General features: G+C 42.9%; 1 protein-coding gene across 3 annotated transcripts in view; it reads right to left on the reverse strand.

Annotated features, from left to right (window-relative positions):
• ACO1 (aconitase 1) overlaps positions 1–9505 on the reverse strand; it is a 35793-nt gene extending 26288 nt beyond the window's left edge. The window contains exon 1 of one of the 3 annotated variants that reach the window (XM_072030713.1): positions 9482–9505. The gene's annotated coding sequence lies outside the window, so the exon portion shown is untranslated. Of the gene's footprint in view, positions 1–9137; positions 9374–9481 lie in introns of those variants that run through there. The other 2 variants (XM_027446128.3, XM_038170130.2) reach the window with 2 other exon arrangements.
• Between the last annotated feature and the right edge of the window lie 9620 nt (positions 9506–19125).

Genomic DNA, 19125 nt, shown 5'->3' on the forward strand with positions numbered 1-19125 from the left:
AGAAGTGAGAGTGGGACAGAGAGATAGCAGAGATGAGGACAAATCAAGGATGTAAGGCATTAAGATACTGTAGAAGAAAGGAAAATGTCTAACATTCTGCCACACAAAACAGGGGAAAATTTTTGAGAAAAAGCTGAATGCCCAGAGAAGGCAGAAAGGTAGGAAAATGAACAGACTGCAAACGCCAGATTAACAGAAGTTAAGATGAGGCACTTTTTGCTGTAAACTATAAACTTGTATCTGGGAGTTCACAAAAGCCTCCACCTTTCAGAGAACAGTGATTACTCCTAAGTATTCACAGACAACACACTCCTTTACTGCAGAGAAATCAAGTTGATTTTTTGTCCCTGCATTAGGTCAAAGACAATTTCTGTTCTGTACTGGACCCTCTATCATGTCCCTAAAACTCCAGCTGCTACATGTGTGTTTGAATTTGTCCTATCATGAACTAAGTGCGCCTGACATATCACCTCACCTATCTACAGGTTATTCTCTCAGGTTCCTCATCCATGCTTTGCAGATACCAGTCCCTTATACAACCTCACCAAATTTTAGTTTTCTTCTCTGAACAGCATGAGTTACTCCGGTATTCCTCTTCTGAAGCAAACCCTGTCCTTCTAGGATTGAGCATGACTGAAATAAACTGCTTCCTTCCTCTCCTTGCAAGCCGATTTTATTTTCTGCCTTCCAAGCTGAGAACTTTATTTTATGTATACTCATTTCTCATGAGAAAGCCAAAAGGGCACTTGAAGATAGGAAACTCTGGGGTGTTCACTGACAGATGCAGCAGACCTTCATTATGACCATAATGAGGCCACTGTATTCACTTTGCATATTCTCCTGTAAGTATAAATTGCATCAGCAACATTTCTCTTTTAAGTCAGTGTCTTGTCAAACCTGTGAGCTCAAGACCCTACGATGGAGACTTTATTGACTTGAAAGCACTTTTGCCATCATCAGGTAGTTGAACAAATATACCAGGCTGGAGGTCACCAAGGCCTAAACACGTGTTCTCTTCTCTGGCTGACTGGCCAAAAAGGCGCGAGGAAGCAACACTTTGCAGGTTGACTCCACCAGCAAAACCTTAAGTAATCACTGCAGTGGATACAGATTAACCCGTGATTGCGGCACAGAGTATTTATCCAGGCTGTGCAGACACTGAAAGGTAAACACGCAAGCAGGTTAGCCAGCACCTGTCGGCGGAGGGCTGGCTCGGTGTGCAGGGCCACGCGCGTTGTGCATGGCCGCAGCTGAGTGGCCACCCCACAGAAAGCACTCGATCTCCTGCCCTGGATGGCGTGGAGGCCACATCTGGAAGGGGATTCCTCATGCCAGCCCTCAGGATGAGGGGTGCACAAACCCAGGGGCTTCAGGGTAACAGGCACAAGTAACCCGCACGAGCTGCGCTGCTGAAGAAGAAAGCCAGGGCTGGTCCCCTTCCTCCACGTTCGTGCAGCTCTGGACACAGGGAAAGGAGCAAGGGGAGCTCTGAGGTGTGACACAACAAGGAGGATTAACTAAATGAGAAAGGAAAAGTATCACGAGCCAGGAGACCTCCACGACGCCAGTGACTGAAGCAAAAGCTGTCAAGTTTCCAGCTAGCTTCCTTCTGCCCCGCAGAATCCACGTCTTCGTGAGCACATGCTAAAAGTTGAACTTGGAGTAAGGATGTTTAGTTTCTAGGCATTAGTAGTGAAAATCTGCCATTTTGCAGTATGGCAGATTTCACATTCTTCACTGAGGTGTTTTTCTGAAGTCGTTGACACTCCTTTCATTATACATTCCCCTCCACATACCATCTGCCAAGACGCATATTCCCATTACTTGAACCTTTCCAAAGGGTTGCTTGACTCGTGTAAAGTGTACCAGGTAAACAGTAGCCTTACTTTAGCCCTCCCTGTGCTTGCTAATACAATTCCACCAGCACTGGCAATTAGGGTTCACATTAATGCTGGTCATCCTTTAATCCAAAGTCCCCAACTATCGATGTCACCTACTGAGCTTGTCCTATCGATGTTGATGCTCAGCGCTATGCTGACCCCCTCCATCTCCTGCTGGAGATTATCTAGAATTTACCCACAGTCTGCACATCAGCTCACCACAGAAAAGTCTGGGTTTTGGCTTTCCTGTTGTTCTGGCTTTCCCAGCTCCAGCTCTCTCTCTCTCCCCCACAAAAGCAAAAGTGCAGGATTCTTAGCATCAGCATGGAAACCATGAATACCAAGAGGGGCAAATTTATTTGGACTAGGTCATAGCTTTCCAAATATAAAAAGGGAAACTGTTTTTCATGCATGTAACATTTGCCCTTCAGAGCAGAGAACAAACCCTGGGCTAAAACAGCTGTTCCACACTGTATCCGTGGATATGACACAGCAGGGTTCAAATCTCTCCAGCAACAGAATCTTGTATTGTGATACTCTAACAAAGCAATCACACTAGCAAAATATGTGTACAGTAACATTCCTCACACCATCTGCACTGAGTAGGTCAGTACACTCAGCATTTACCATCAGTGCTCAGACACTCACTTGCAAGAAAAGACCAGGACAAATATGTCCATGGGCTGTATTGTGCACGTGAACCTCTGTGGCAGCCTGAAGACCGTGTGGCTGGATGATCGTCACATACAAAATACACACAGTCCCAAAGGGACTGGAAGGAAAAGGTATCTGTATCCTCCTGTCTCTGTTTCTTTTCTTCAGAGTTAATCAACTAAATCAAATACATTAAAGGGATGATAAAGTCTCACGTGGATCCTCAAAAATCCTCAAAAAAAAAGATAAAGACATGCAACTTAATTTCACTTTTTGTCTTAAGAAAATTCACAGGGGATTTAAACACATTTTGCGTGTGTTTTCACACTTTTAGTTTATTGATTTAACCTTTCTGACAACACAAACCCAGTACTAGTTGCATCACAACACCAACTGGAAAAGGACTAAGCTCCGGATACTGGGGTATTAATTAAAGCACGTTCTCAATTGATTGTGGATCCTGGATTGTGCTTCAGACCCCTTTAAAAGCAGCAGCGCAGCCTGGAACAATCTCAACAAGCTGAAACATGACTGAAACAGATGTAATTGAAAAAGCATCCTGCAGTTTTGCACTTGTAGAAGTTATCTCACCCAGACTGCAGGGAAGGAAGAGGTGCAGTACTTACAGAAGAGAACCTGATGACAGATTCCACTCTAAATACCACCTTAGCATACTATCCTACTCTCTTTAGATCTGCAGAAGAGGCTGAAAGTAAAACGTGAATACAGCTAATCAGACTAAAAGGAACAATCTCTGCACCACTAAAATATTTGTATATTCATATTGAAACATAACCGCTCTTACTTTCATTTGTTGAACGAGATTAATGCCAGGAACCACATTGTTCTGATTTTCTACGGGTCTCAAGGGAGACACTTATCTCTCGCTATCCAGAATACAAGAAAACCTTAGCATATGTAGTATTTTTACGCTGAAATAGATGTTAATAGCAACTCATGCTTTTTTGTATTACACGAGTGTCAACAAAAGACTCTTGCAGAGTAATAATCACTTATTACTGAAGTGCCTGAAGACCAACCAAGCACGCACATTTATTTTGTTTGACCTGCAGAAAGAAAAGAAAAGTCCCTGGATGAGGGAACTTCTGTCTAAACTTCAGACCATAAAGTCTGAATGTAGGCACATAACAGGCACGGTCAGGAACAAGTCTATGCCACCACTGTCTCTTTTAATTCATCTTTGGTTTCTTGGTTGTTGTCTTACAAATTATGCAAAGGTGCCTCCATTATTAGCAGGCAGGGATCACTTGCAACATCTACTCATAAAATTAAACATCTAGTGGCTTGACACACTGAAGCAGACTTTTCCCTGGACAGCAGGTTCATTCTCTGTCCCCGCTGGGAAGAACAACAGCACAGAATCTGCAAAGGAGCAGCTTAACTTGGGCATCCACTGGAAGTGGTTACACACAGCAAACACAGAGATTGAAGGTTTAGACCTGCAGGTGTGACAGGTGTCTGTGAAGAAACATCCAACTGAAAACTGGAAAAAGGAGGGTGTGCGAGTGGGCAGGACTGCTATGATAAAAATCCTTGCCTGATGATGGGAAAAAGGCAGAAGACCTATGGATCACTCACAGCCTTGCTTGGAAACACAGCACTTACCACCTGTGCTGAACCTGACCACTTCTCTGCCATCTTCAGTTGTGATCATCATCCTCCTCTTGCCCCCACAAGTTATTATTTCCTTTAGTTTTGTCTAGTCAACAATTGACATGTTGTATGTATGCTTGCATGTTTGTATAAAAAATCTCAGGGGAGCTGCCACAGAGCAATACACTACTGAACTGTAAATCCATCACAATATTGAGCACGCAATTTCTGTCATTACTGAGAACTACATACAGCTACAGAGCACTTCTGAAACTTGGGGTTATTGCTCTGTTCCCCAGTAGAAAATGAGCGTCTACAATTTGCAGAGCTCTACTCATGTTTTCACATTCTGCTTAGCAATGGGTCTTAATTAAAAATGTTGATGACTTCATTTATTTCAGTTTACGAAAGTTTCAGATCTCTTAGCCATGAACCAAGATTTGGAAGGTAGTGAGAAGTGTCTATGCTTGTGGCAGGGGTTGGAACTGGATGATCTTTAAGGTCCCTTCCAACCCAAACCATTCTGTGATTCTAAGATCTGTTAGCAGGTCCATCGGGTAGGAAGTTCTGTCCTGTTGGAATTGCGACATGCCCTGCGTAAACACCTACCTTAGTTGAAAATATCCATGCTAAGCATGCTGACAGAAATCTACATGTTTGATACGGAAAGGCAGCTTCTCCAGCATGAGTCAGGTGTCTGCAGTAATAACTCTTTGGCAAATAAACCCAACCATAATTCAAGACAGTTTAGAAAAAAAAAAAAAGTTAACATACATATTTGTGTGGTAGAAAAAAATATTTGAAATATAAAGGTGCTGAAGGAAAATGTTTCTGCTATCTTGGCATATATTGAAAAAATACATAAAAAGCCCCTGGCACTTGGATGAAGTTCAACACCAGTACACCACTATTGGAACAAGCAGCGTCTTGTTTTATAATGTATCTAGCTATAATTACATTTGTATGCACCCAGAACAGATGAGTACAGCTACAGCTGCAATAAACACAGGTTTCTTGTTTTGATTAAAAGAAGCTCTTACTATTTAACATTTGCTCTACCTGTGACAGATAAGGCCACTATATAAGAAACACAGAGTGCAGCACTGATGTTAACTGTCTGCAATGAGATTTCAGTGCTACCAGAGACCTGAGAAAAGAGCATCTTTGTGTTTCTCTGTTCCACAGAGAAGTCCACAGTTACATAGATCCTTAAAGAGAAGTCCACTAGCAATTTGACAGCTGAGAAAGTATTTTCACGGTATAAACCATTTCATTATTGTGCACTGGAAGAAAATACAGCAATATGTAAAGGATTTTTTTTTTTTAAACTCTCTACACAAGCTTTCAGGGAACCCTTTTCATCCTGAAGGCTCAAAAGGAACTTTGTACTGGAACACAAATGGGACCTTGGATTACTGACTTTACTGCTTGCTCCTAATGCCTAAACCTTTGACTGCAACACTAAAGTACATACTTACTCAAAACCACAATGTGCTGTACTTCAAGCACATTGGAAAGTCTGCTAATTGCATATCCCTATAATCTACATAATTCTCAGGCTATCATAAGCATTCTGAGAATTTCACATCGTTAACAGCGCTGTAGCGCATTTGCAGGAACTGAAAATTTAGTTCAGAGATCATGCTTGCGAAATCAAGGCTTTGGGTTTTGCAGAAACTCCAGCTCCAAGTGAGCTGTAAGTTTAAATGAGCGCTCAGTTTCAAGATGCGGATAATAAGCTCAACCCGAGTCATCCCTCCGGAAAGCCAAATGCTACCTCCTCCTCCCTCACTTGGCAGAAAGCTAGTTCACTTTCTGCTCAAGGGGCTGTTGAAATGCTTCTCTTGCATGCATCTCACCAGCTTTTGATGACCCAGACAAGCACACATATCTAGTATCCTCAGACAGCCTCTGGAATGTGATCTAACCTTACAGTTAAAAAAAAAAAAATCCAGATCCTAATTAAGCAGGCATAAATGTTAAGGGAGCACTGTGTCAGCAGACTCACCAGTGAGTGTCCTAGTTAAGAGTTGAGACTTTTTTTTTTCCTGCAGGAAAACAAGCTGTATTACATGTAATGACACAAGGAAGCCTATCTGGAGGCTACTGCTGAAAAATAAAGCCTTGATTTATTTTTTTTTCCCCTGAAAGAGTAATGCTGAACTTTAACCTACTTCCTACCTCTGTACAAACTTGCTGCTCATTTCCCCTGTTAGCAGTCTTAGACTATACATTAATAAATATGCAGCATGGACTAGTTTTAACAAAGAGCCAGCTTTCAGTGTTAGGAAAAAAAAAAGACAGGGGAACACGCAGGAACACGTTCCCACCAACAAGCTAACATGGAGGCACTGCAAGAAGGCTGGAACTACAGTGTTGTAAGCATGTACAAATGCTTGGTCTGAAATTTGGTTTCAATTTCAGTATGCAGGATTAAAAGACATATTACTGGTCTGTTTGTTTCAAAAGGCTCATGTGAAAGTTGGAAGGATGACTGCAGAAGTGCATGGGAAGTGGAAACTAAATGAGAGTAATGTGAATCAGCTCTTTTCTACTTGCCCCACTAGCAATGTACCAGCCCTGTAAACTGCTGTTTCTGCACCCCTAGGACTCCTTCTGTGCAACTCTGTTCCAGAGCAATCAAAAATACGTAGGTGGAAGGAGTCCTTTCAGGATGAAGAACTGATGAAATAATTATCATTACTGTTGTGAAGTAAGTCTGGCATCATGGTGTTTTTCCCCTAATTTTCAGGCCTTTGCACTCTGGAAATACTGGAAGATAATCTTCTCACAATAAAAGCTGCTGCCTAGAATCTCAGCAGCTATTCTACTGTTCATGTACATGAATCAATCCAACTTTCAAAATGCCTTGCTTTCAGTCTGCAAGCAGAACAACTCGGTATCTGATAACATTTCATCAATTCCAACCAGCTGTTACCAGAGCTTACTAGCCAAGCTCCCAGGGGAATAAAATTAAGTTTCCATCAAACATTGTTTTAATTCAAATGACTTTTTCAGAACAGTTTTCTGTAAAAAGGCTAGGGAAAAACAAAACAAAACACCCTATTTCACAAGCTTCTGGAGTCCTGACCCTAAAATTGCGGGATGTCCCAATTCCTGTGAGGACGTGCCAAATATCCAGAGGAAATCTTCTGAGCTAACCACTCCCCAGGCCAACACTGAAGGAAAGAACCCTGAAAAACTCTTACCTCCTATTCACACAAACAGGACAAACTAGGAAAAAGAAAAAAAAAAAAAAAAAAAAAAAAAGAAGACTCATCTTTACCTCCTCACTGTTTCAAAAGAAGGAAAGGGACCACTCTTCAGTTCAGACCCTTCCAGTGATCTGAAGTGGACTGTTACTGGAGTGAGGAAGAAAACTTCCAGCTATTATGTGGCAAAAGCCTGCAGGGAGAGTCTGTCCTGAAAAATACTAGCCAAAGAGATTTGCTGCTATTCTTACTATTTAAATATTAGTAATATTTATTCTGCGGTTTTCTGCAATCATTGTAAAAGCTCGTCCACAATTACAATAAAAACTTCATTAAAAAATATCATAGTGGGATTGTATCATTCATTGGTTGGTATTCCATTCAAGGGAACCAGGAGAGGAGGAAAGCACCAAATAACAAGTGTCATGCAACTAGAAATAGAGTTTGAAAGACCTACAACCTTTGGTTCAGCACTAATCTGCTATAGTCATACATACTTTGTAAAGCATCCCTATAGCTAAGTGCTCAGACTCCTTCACACACTGAAAAGCTCCAGGGGAACTTTCTTTATTTTACAATGTCCAGGATCAGTAAAGTACTGACAATTTTCCAAATAACTCCTCAAACACACCACAGATCCTGGAGGGCATAAGAGTCAGCTGCACTTCCTACCCTATGCACATTAAATTCTTCCTATGTCCTTTGAAGAAGTTAACAATCCCCAGAAGTTTATTAGGACATTCTGATGAAGCACAATTGCTTTTAAGCAAAGCAGTACTAAATAAACATTCCAGTGTTAATATTTTTCTCTAGGGTGGTCTTCCTTTACTGCAGCATTGTGGATTGATAATGAGCCAGTCTGAACAATAGCAACACACTGGAGTGCTCAGAGATACTAATTCAATTCCAAGTTTTGGGTAAGAGAATACTCTGTTTTAGTCCAAGTTTCCTGCTGATACTAAAGCATACTGAAGTCCAGATCTCTACATCTTTCCCCCTTCACGCACCTACACTAGCTTCAGAGGTGGAAGCTAAATATCAAAGTACAACCTGCAGTTAATAAATAAGAGAGAGCCGCGGCGGTGTTATGAAACACAGCAATACACCACACAGATACAGAAGGACTAATCTGGACGTATACCTAATCCACAGCCCAGAACACAGCACCTCCACGGCCACGCTGGGCAACGCAAATACCTGCCTCTGAGCTTCCACCTCACGGCTGCTATGGGGCACCTGTGCCTGCACAACTTCACCTTCACACCGGGTGAACCCCGCTCCTCCCGGCCTCTAAAGCTTTGCCTCCATCCTTTCTGCGTCCTGCGGGTTTTGGAGGGGTTTATTTTATTTTCACTGCACAGCCGTCTGCTCCATATCCACGCTACGCACCCTCCCGTAGCATTTCGGTACCGCTGAAAACGCAAGGAGGCTAGGCCAGCATTATTCCAACAGACAATAATAATAATAATAATAATAATAATAATAATAAATAATCACCAAACAGCTGCAGCAGGACGAGGGCAGGGCAGCCTCGCCTCTCGCCCTCCTTCCCCACAAAACCTCCCCTCAGCGCTGCCACCACAGCAGCTCCCGGCGGCACCGCGCTGCAGGCGGGCAGGCCCCCGGGGACCCTTCCTCACCCCACAGCACCCCGGGGACCCTCCACAGCCCCCTCAGCACCCCGGGGACCCCCCTCGGACCCCCCTCGGACCCTCCTCAGCCCCGCCACAGCCGCCCGGGTGCCCCCGAGCCGCCCGCCCGCCGCCATGTCCCGCACCCGGCCGGGAGAGGGGGCGCCTCGGCGCCGGGGGAGGTGGCTTCCAGCAGGGCCGTAGGAGGGCACGGCGTCCCCACACCGAGCCCTGCACTCACCGGGGAGCCAGCAGGAACCCAGCGGCGCTGCCCCGCTGCCGGCCTGCGGAGGGACGGGGCAGGGGCAGGGTGAGGGGCAGGGGCGGGCCAGCTCCGCCCCGCCGCCCTCAAGGCCGGGCATGGCGGCGCCCGCTTCCCGCCTCCCCGCCCGGCATGGCGGCGGGGCGAGCCGGCCTTCCCCTGCTTCAGCGGGCCTTTGTCCCCCCCCCCGCCCCGGGCTGTTACACAAAACCCGTCCGGGATCGATACCGTGACGCCAGTGCTGGAGGGGGTGTCCGGGGACAGAGTGTCCCAGAGGCTGGCACGGCACCGTCACCTCAGCCTGGTGGTGGTGGTGGTGGTGGGGGGACGTTGCTGCGCGTCCCCCGTCCCCTGACAGAACGGGGTGTGTTTAGGGCCCGAATAGCGTCAGTTAGAATTCGACTCATTCTAGGGAAAGCGTTAAATAAAGAAGAAATAATATATTAAAATGTATCTAGTTCTAGTGAAAGCATTAGATAAAGAAAGGGGGAGCTAAAGATCTGCAGGGATCACACAAAAAGAGCTTACATGCCTCACACATCTCTGGGGGGCGGCTGGGGGAGCTGTGGTTAGCAGACCTGTTGCTTAACCACCAGCAGAAACCGATGGCCAGTAATGTTTTTGTAGTTGTTTCTGATGATTTGTTATTTTTCCCTGAAGAGAGTTCACGAGGTGAAGAACAAACAGGGCTTCTTGCTGACACTGCAGGAGAGGAGCGGACCTCAGATGCTGGAGGTGATGCAGAGAGTGAAAATGGAAACACTTTTCTCTGCTGGAAAAGACTGCAGGAACCTATAAAATGCCCTAGACGGCTTGTCTGGGTGTCTGCCGGTTGCATTTCTGCACGCTGACCTGTGCTGGCAGATCCTCCTGCCTACACACTGTCCAGCTGGAACACGCAGGCCAGGGAAAATCAGTGGCAGGATCTCAGGGTCTAGCAAAGAAGATACACAGTTGTCTTGCTATTTTTCCTTCCTTTTTTTGTATTTTAAGTCAATACACTTGGTCTTGATTTAAGTGGCATAATTATGTCCTCTAAGGTCTGTCTGTGCTTAAGCCTACTATTATCTTGATACTTCTAGATGTCCTGTCACCTACAAAATACAGTACTTTTGGGTTATCACTCAAAATCTTTTACAGGTCGGCCTGCTTTATGTTCAGTGTAAGTATCTCATGAAGTAATATATATTCTTCAACTTCTCTTTTTCGGATCAAATGAGTCTTTAGAACAACTGATTGGCTTTAAGAAATGGTTAACTCAGACATCAAAATGGGCATCCATTCATAATGCTCTTTTCAAACCTTTACCCAAAGAGGTTCAGAAGACTGAGTTTTTTGGAATGAAGTTATCTTTGTAATTTGGTAGTAGAAGGAAAAGGCCAATGACTTCTTCAGGACACCACAAACTAATGATGATTCTGGTAGTAAGAGAAGCTGGAGATTTTCTAAAACCTCTCAGTGATTTGCTTAGAGTTTTAGATGTTACAGAAGTTGTTTTTGTTGTTGATTTTTGTACATGTTTAATAAAAAACAATGACATAATTTCAGTACCTTCCTCTTAGTGGGATAAAGTCTGGGAATAACTCTTTGGGCCACTTCCTTTCAAAGAAATTGTGATTTTTGTTGTTGCTCCCAACAAAACAGATTTCCAAGACCTGTGTATGTCACTGAGTTTTGAATCATGAACAGAATCCTTCATACCTACATGCCAATGCAATTGCTGCAAAATCTGATAGGCCTAAGAACTCTTCTGTGGAAAGCAAAGACTAGTAAAATAGCAGGTCAGCAACAGAAATGGAAAATCCATTTGTCAGCTTTAACTTCTGTCAGTGAATATCTGCAAGGCTTGTAATTTCTGTTCTGTCTGGAGGGATGGCACCCAAGGTCCTGCTGTGGGAGGGAGGCTTTCTCAACACAGGAAAAGGCAGCACTGCTGCAGCATCAGCTGGTTGTATCTAAGGACACAGAAGCTGTGTTGGGATTCGAAGATAGGCTCTTCTTTCAAGGATTTGTGATAATACTCTCTGAAGGTTATCACAGGTTGGCATTTACAGTACAGAGTGTTTGAAACTGTCATTCCCCTCAGCAGGACTAGGCTGATAATAATGTGTCTGATATGTCAGATGATTGCTGGCAGGTTTGTCTCTCTCCAAAGATTGCTGGGAAGTGAGTAGTAGGTTAGAACCATTGTTTATAAGGAAGATATTTACTGAAATGTGTTCTGGGTTTTAAGATCAGATTGCAAAGACCTCCGACATTTGTTGTGGGCAATCATGCACTGTGCTGAATGAGGGCTAAAGAAAGAAAAAGGGAAAAAATAAAATAAAATAAACAAACAAACAAAAGAAACAAAAACAAACAAACCAAAAACTTACATTCTTCAATTCTTGCACTGAAGATAGACATGAATAGGAGTAACATGCTTTTCTTGCTGCAATCCTGGGCGTCCCAGTTCCCATGACTTCCTGTTTTTTAGGTGTTTTTTTTGTGAAATCATTTCACAGCAGATGAGGAGATGAGGAACTGTATGTAAGTTCTTTGCCCTTTTCTCATTGTTGGGGAAATCCAGTTGCAAGATGCTTGGTCTAACTTCAAATTGCTTCTAGAGTGATCTCTGAAGTTGTTCACCAAGCAGTGTCCTAGAAACCCAGGGAGCGTGTCATGTTTGTTCAGTTCCTAGCTGTGGATGCCCCGTCCCTAGAGGTGCTCAAGTCCAGGCTGGATGGTGCTTTGAGCAACCTGGTCTGGTGGGAGGTGTCCCTGCCCATGGCAGGGGGTTTGGAATTAGATGGTGTTCTCCTTCCAACCCAAATCATTCTATGATTCTATGACTTCATTGTTACATCTATAAACACATCTCACCCATTCTTATCCCAGCAAGAACTTACAAATATGTGGGATTCCCACGCAGAAGTTTTCGGGTCATTATATCCTATAAAACCTTAGTGTACAGCACTTAGCAGAATCCTGCACAGTGCTAATCCCCCACACAGACTCAGCTGCTCACTGAGGCTGCAACAATCCTGTGGCTGCTGCCACCTGTCTAAAACTAGGCTAAGGCTGGGGTGGGGGAGATGCTAATTTAGAGCTGCCAGCCTGGAGGACCAAGTGTTTGCCTTTCAAACAGTCATCCCAAAGAAGTGTCCGTCAGTAGCACCATCTCCATGTGTCCTCCAGCTGTTCCTGGCTTTCCGTGGTGTAATGAAATGGCCCAGTGAGGTTTGCTCTGGAGTACTGTGTGTCCCCCAGGCAGCACTTACAGGTACATCGTATTTCATATTATGTTCCGTGGGCTATAATGTGCATTTTCCAATGAACCTGGCACTCACTAGAAGCGTTGCACTCCAAGAAGCCATCTGTGAATCAGAGTTTAGGAGCTGCTGAGGGGGAACTTTGCAGGTTATTTTGCAGGATCAGCATATTTTGATAAATACATTATGATTTGCCTCTGATTTTAACGCTATTTTTTTAATGCCTTTCTTTAAATCACTCTCCAATCCGCGTAGCTGCAGCAAAGGCTGATTGAATATCGCGGTTTGGCTTCAGCACCAGAACAAAGATTTAACTTCTGCCATCTGCTGGTTAAATGAGGTTTAGCGGAGGCTTGGTGTCTCGCTGCCAGTGAGAGGGCACTGGCCTGGAGTTCAGGTTCTGATTTCACTTCCCAGCTGAAGTTCATGCGTGTAGTCTGACGAAGAACCTCCCCACCCCTTCCACTCCCAGCACTCTGGCAGCAATACCAAAGCACTTGTCCAGCCCTGGCACACGAGCTGAAGAAAAGGGAGGTGAGAAAGGGGCTAATGTACCCAAAATTAAGGTGCAAACCGAGATTGAGACAAGTAAAATTGCTGTCTCCTGACTGCCAGCGCTGTGCTGTCAAAACCAGACCCTACATACTACTTTTGCAGAATTTCTTCAGAAGTGGAAAATTCCTGATGAGCTTATAGTCGATGTAAAAAGCATCAGAAAGAAAACCTGTGTGTTCTGTGGAAGTACAAGGGCAGTTCCCGGCCCTATTAAGAGCGATGATACACCCTGCAGGAAATGCAGAACTCTTTGCTGGGCACCAGTGTATTTCCCTGTGTAGCTGGGCTTTAACCCAGGCTAGGTTTTGTAGTTTTGCCTGAAAAGCAGTGGTTTCATACTCCTCACTGCCATGCCTTTGGTCACTGGTAAATTGAGCAAGCACTGCAGCACAATCCTCCTGTCTCCTCCCTTCCCCTCCCCTCCCAGTTATTTGTAGTTGCCTGGACACACAGAACTTATTTTATCCTCCAAACCTGACATTTCCCTTCCAGCACCATGCTGTCCAAGTAGCTGCTATGTGTAGATTGATAAATGCCATTCAACCATCGAATCATCCCAGAGATATAAATCTTATTAAGCTAGTCTACCCTCTTGCCAGTAAAAAGAACACTGTGGGAGCCATGTCATAAGAAAAGTAAAAGGCCAGGTTTACTCTTGTGATAGCTTTTTTTTCTTATTCTTATTCTTTCTTTTTCACCACCAGCAAACTGATTAAATTGTCCTGTTTTGGAACATGGCACCTTTACAAATTGGCACTGCCTGAGCCCTAATTCTCTGTAGACTCAGTGGTTTGTAGTGGAACTTGCTGCTAAATCTGGATGGATGTTTGTATTTTCATAAATGTTGTTGTTGTTGATTATTTGCAGCTACGTGGTCAAGCATGCACAGAAGTGTGTTTACAGGATGGATCCCTCAGTATGAGTTTAATCTCAGGCATCTTGTGTTCTGCTAAAGTTCAGCACTTTGGGCAAGTCTTGTAACGATGGGCTTTACTTGGGATGTTTGGCTTCAGGACATTTGAGAATGTGGGAATGATGTATGTCACACTAATCTTATCTCAATCCCCTCCAAACAGAGACATTAGATGCAGATGTTTGCAGAAATACTGTTTCTGAAACTGTCAGGGTTCCTGAAATGCCTTGCACTTGTGTAAAAATAACAAGCACTTCTGCTGTTATACTTTAAAACAGAAGGAAAATTATTCTGTCCAAGGACTTACAACTTGCATGACTGGAAAAAAACAAACAAACAAACAAACAAAAAAAAAAAAAAAAAAAAAAAAAACAACAACAACAACTGAGTTTACTGATGTGTGAGTGGAGTTCTGGGTTACTGGAGCCTTTCCTGGGGAAATAATTTTTGGATATGCAGAAATCTTTACAATTTAATTAATAATCTATCTAGAATAGATTGGCTTTATACTTCTGCTGGGGCCTATTCCACTGAGTTCTCTCTTTTCTAAATAATTTGAATACAGTTTTCTTTTTTCCTAGCTCAAAATTTGGGAGTTACTCCACTTAGATAACTGTGACATTTCTTGTAAGAATAGGAAGGAGAAACAATAGCACTCTTCATGCTTTAATTTACATTTCTGCTGCGATGTGGGAACAGCTTTGTATTTTGGACTTATAAATGACATGCACATACACACCAATTCTTGGTTAGAACTAACTGGTATTTAGCAAACTGCTTACAAGAGCTGAATAATTGTTGGATTTAGCCTAAGTGTGGGTTAGCTGCAAATGTGCCATTTTCACAAGTGTATATAAACACACTAACTTAATAATAATAATAAATACTTAAATAATATGCCTTTTCCTCCTGAGAAACAATGGTTTTGAAACATGAGTTACCCCCAAAGTTAGGGAAAAGAAGGAGCCTTTGTGTCTGTAGCTGCAGCAATGCAGCTGAAATCAGTGAGGTCTCAAGTACTGACCACTCTGCTATCCCATGTTGCTGGGCACCTAGGCTTTTCATTAAACGTTTCCTTCTGTATTGCTGAAACCAGCTGAATTGCTGATTCTGCCTTGTGAGTGCCATGAAGCGTTTTGTGAGATAAGATACGGAGCTAATTGTCATTGTTACGCTGAATTGGGTGTAACTGAGATAATCACTACAAGTAGAAGTGATGCCATCACCTCCAATTTCAGAATACTTTCCACTTTGCCGAGAAGGATTAATATAAATCTGTCAGATGAATTAAGTGTCACTGCTGCAGTGCTCTAAATAAACTGGAGATTTTAAAGCTACCACTGGTAGAAGGCACGTAAAAGCAGTTTGATATAAAGTGTGAAGCTCTTATGTAGGACACAAGGGTGACTTCAGAATCGTTTGCAATTGAGTTAAGGTAATTCCAAAGTCTATTGCAATAAGACTGTACGAAAAACAAGCGTCAGGTAATGATTCTTCAAAGGAAGAATGCGAGAACAAGTCACAAGGAATGCTTTGAGAATAAAAGCAGGTTAGAAAAAGAGAAAAACAGGGCAAAAAGAAGAAATGAATGACAGTTACTGGTAGCAAAATGTGCAGGAAACCATCCATAAATAAATAACACTATCATCAAAGAAAAAGGTATAAAGTTTTAGATAAACTGCAAGTGCTATACAAGCCATAAATACACTAGCCATTTATAGCTATACTAGCCATAAATGGAAAATGTTCAGAGTAGTTCACTCAAGAATTATTGAACAATTTTTGCACTGGCTGAGAGCTTGAAGTCTGGAGTCAGGCTCGATCAGACCCACACTGCTGCGGTTGCACTGCCTTCAGTGGAGCTGGTGGGAGTTAGGCCAGGCAAGGCATGCTGTCACTTTTCACTTTCATAGACTGCTCAGACAATATTTTTGCCCTGCAGTAAGGGGCTCAATGTGTAAAGCAATGTGCAAAAGTTATTGTAAGCCTTAGGGAGGTGAACAGCGCTCGAGGTATAAATCAGGAGGAAAAAGTCTTTTTGTCTTTCCCAGTATTTCGGCATACAAGCACTCCTCAAACAGCACAAGATTTTGGTACGTGGAAAGGATGGTATTCTTTCTGTATGCCTGGCTACTAATTTCTGAGGGGAAAAAACATCTGGACACATCTCTGTATTAACATTTTTCCTCTGTCTTCAGCGTCCACTGGTGACCGTGGATAATGCTTTAAATGGTGTATTTAAAATCATGCCTGCTGGCATTAATTTCAGTTCATATATAGCACTCACTCATAAAGTATCATTTTTACTATCAGACAACTTAGACACAGCAGAAGGTTATGCCAAACCAGAGGAGACAGAAGCAGAGCCAGGATCAGTGCAAATGCTAAGAGCTGAGACTTGCTTTTTTTTCTTCTTCCTATATACGTGGAGACGGAAGAGGAGGAGAACAAGGAAACATCTGGGAATAAATCTCACTAATCTCTCTAAAGTATGAAGGGTGATTAAAAAAAAAAAAATGTTTTCCACCTGAAATTGATCTTTTTTTTCAAGCTGTCTTTCTTTTTCTTCCTTTATTTTCCTCTTCCATATTCATGTGAAAAGAACTTCTGATGTAAGCTCTAATCATTTCCCCAACTGCTAGTGGTCTTCTGTCATTTTGAAATTAACTGTTTTGCCCCTGTATCAGAAGCAAACGATCGTAGCTCTAAAAAACAATAGAAGATGTGCTTCTGAAAAGAGGCCTGTATTTTGTGCTGTCTACATATGCTTGTTTTGCTCGCAGAGTGTTAGAGATGCAGAGAAAAGCATCAGAAATTCCTCTGCTGCACCCTAATGGTAGGCTATATTTATCCATGACATTTTACTCTTCATGTCTGAATATGACCGATTAACAGTTCCTAACTACTTTTCAACAAAAAGGGAAATATATTGCCTATTTTTTTTCCCAAATCTCTGTACTAGTACTTTGCTTTTACAGTCCTCAATATACCTGCAGAAAGTTAACTTCCTGAATGAAAACAACTGTCATAATTCAGGAATCTTCTGTTAAGTTTCTTCCAAGGCTTCCTAACCAGACTGCTCATGTTATGGCAGAGTCAGGGTGAAGGGATATACCCTGACCCCCAGCAGGAATGGGAGCATAGAGCTAAATCATATCTCACACCAGGCATTGTAATACAATTTTGTTTCAAAATATTGTCATTTTTGCCCTTCTGCAAGAAGTCTTTTCCATATAACCAATCCTTCATAAGAATGCTTTTGGTGGTTGCACTAACCCAGAAGACATAGCAGCAAAGAATGATGTACTGAAGAAGACCGAGTTTGGTGTTTCTTTTTATCCCGTTTCTTAGCACAACATTTAGATGCTTCCAGTGAGTAATCCTGTACTGCTGCTCTGTGTGCAAATAGTACCTCCACTGTTGATCTCTCCTTCTGTGAACAGACTGCCTCATTTACCACAGACCTTAATCAAAAGCTGTGATTGTGCCAAATGCAATCTACCCAATGGGACTTGCTATGAAATGTTAATTTGAAAGCTACCAGGCTCTGAGTGTTTCATTTCCATCAGTGAAATCCCATTGTGTTTTTTGTTTGTTATGTTGTTGTTGTTGTGCTTTTGGTTTTGTATGCAGTATGTTAACTGACCAAAACCACTGAAAATCTATTGTGTGCTATTTACTAGATGGTAATAAGGTATTTTGATCATGTTCTCTGTGTAGGCAGTTCCTGCATACCCAGACTTAATTCTGTGGTGCATTCAGTATTTGTCAAGGCTAAGCCTCTTTTAAATATCCATTTCCTGAAAGCACTTCATATTGGAGAGTTTGTAAATGTGTTTTTAGAAGGATAATGACTCAAAAGGTTCTGTTCCAGACCAGTCACATCTGGATGATATTGTTCCAAGCTAAAAATTACACTTGCAGTACTTAGCTTGGTGCTTTTCTAAAGAAAACTTAAGCTGCAGAACCTTAGTTCTGGAGTAAGCATTGAGGTGGAAGTTAATTATCTGCTGTGCTTTAAAATTACACCCTGTTATTTCACATTCTTTCACTTCTGGCTACACCCCTAGGCCAGCAGCAGTCACCCTAAAATCCCACCCTGAAGTCTGACTTCTCAACCTGATCATAATGCTAACACAATGGAAGTAGGTGTTGGAGGCTTTTATTTTTGTTTTCATATGTAACTAATTTAGGATTAAATTGCCAAACCTCAGCAACTATTCAACGTGTCTTTGATCTTTGAAACACTTGTTAAGGAATAATTGCAATGATGCGGACAAACAGCTGGTAATTTGAACCTCTCGAGTTTTCAGAAATAAGCATAAATGTCTTTATACTCCCCTGTTCTGAGCAGACATCTGGAGAGGAGCCTTCCAGAAAGAGGTAATACGCTGCTTTATTTTTTAAAAAGTAGAGTTATTCTACTTGTTTAGTGAAGAACAGAACGTAGCATGAGTGTTTTGGAATGTGACCATGAAAAGGGGTTAGAAAAAAAAACAAGAGGACTTAAGTTTCAGGAAAACTTTTTTTACTGATTTTACTGTGTGTGGGTTAAGCAGATACTCTGCAGATACTCTTTATTTAGATGAAAGTAACTAAGCATATTGAGCAACCTAACACTGGTGAGTAGGATCTGCTTCCTAACAAACTCTATCTGGAAGCAACTGTCTGGGGATTGAAGTCTTTCTGAGGTTGAGTCCTGCTTACAGAAATACTCAAGTTGAACTGACTCTGTTATCTCCTGAGCAGTGCTCATGGAGGGGGAAGAGGCTGACATGAAGCCTAGGAGTCCATCAAAGCCAGATGTCTTGCCAGGAGCAGCATCTTGGGTCATCGCAGTAGTCCTTGGCTCCCTTGCCAGGTGTTGCAGCTTTGGCAGCAAGGTGCTGGAGGTGCTGGTGCCCGTGCCCACGCTGCAATTCATGCCTCTACTCGAAGGCAGCCAAGTCCCGGGTCCCTGCATACTCAGCCGTGGACCATACTTAGATGTTGGGTACACGTTTCCGAGAGCCTGTCTCTCTGCAAGGGGCAGAGACCAACTCAGAGAGATCCTTTCCCCTGTGTTATCCCTTCCACTAGGCAAACTGCCAGCAGATCCGACAGGAGCCCAGGTGGCAGTGCTCATCCCAAAAGCAGCTGCCACCCCAGCTCGG

This window comes from Anas platyrhynchos, chromosome Z (assembly GCF_047663525.1).
Source record: "Anas platyrhynchos isolate ZD024472 breed Pekin duck chromosome Z, IASCAAS_PekinDuck_T2T, whole genome shotgun sequence".
Taxonomy (NCBI): Eukaryota; Metazoa; Chordata; class Aves; order Anseriformes; family Anatidae; genus Anas; species Anas platyrhynchos.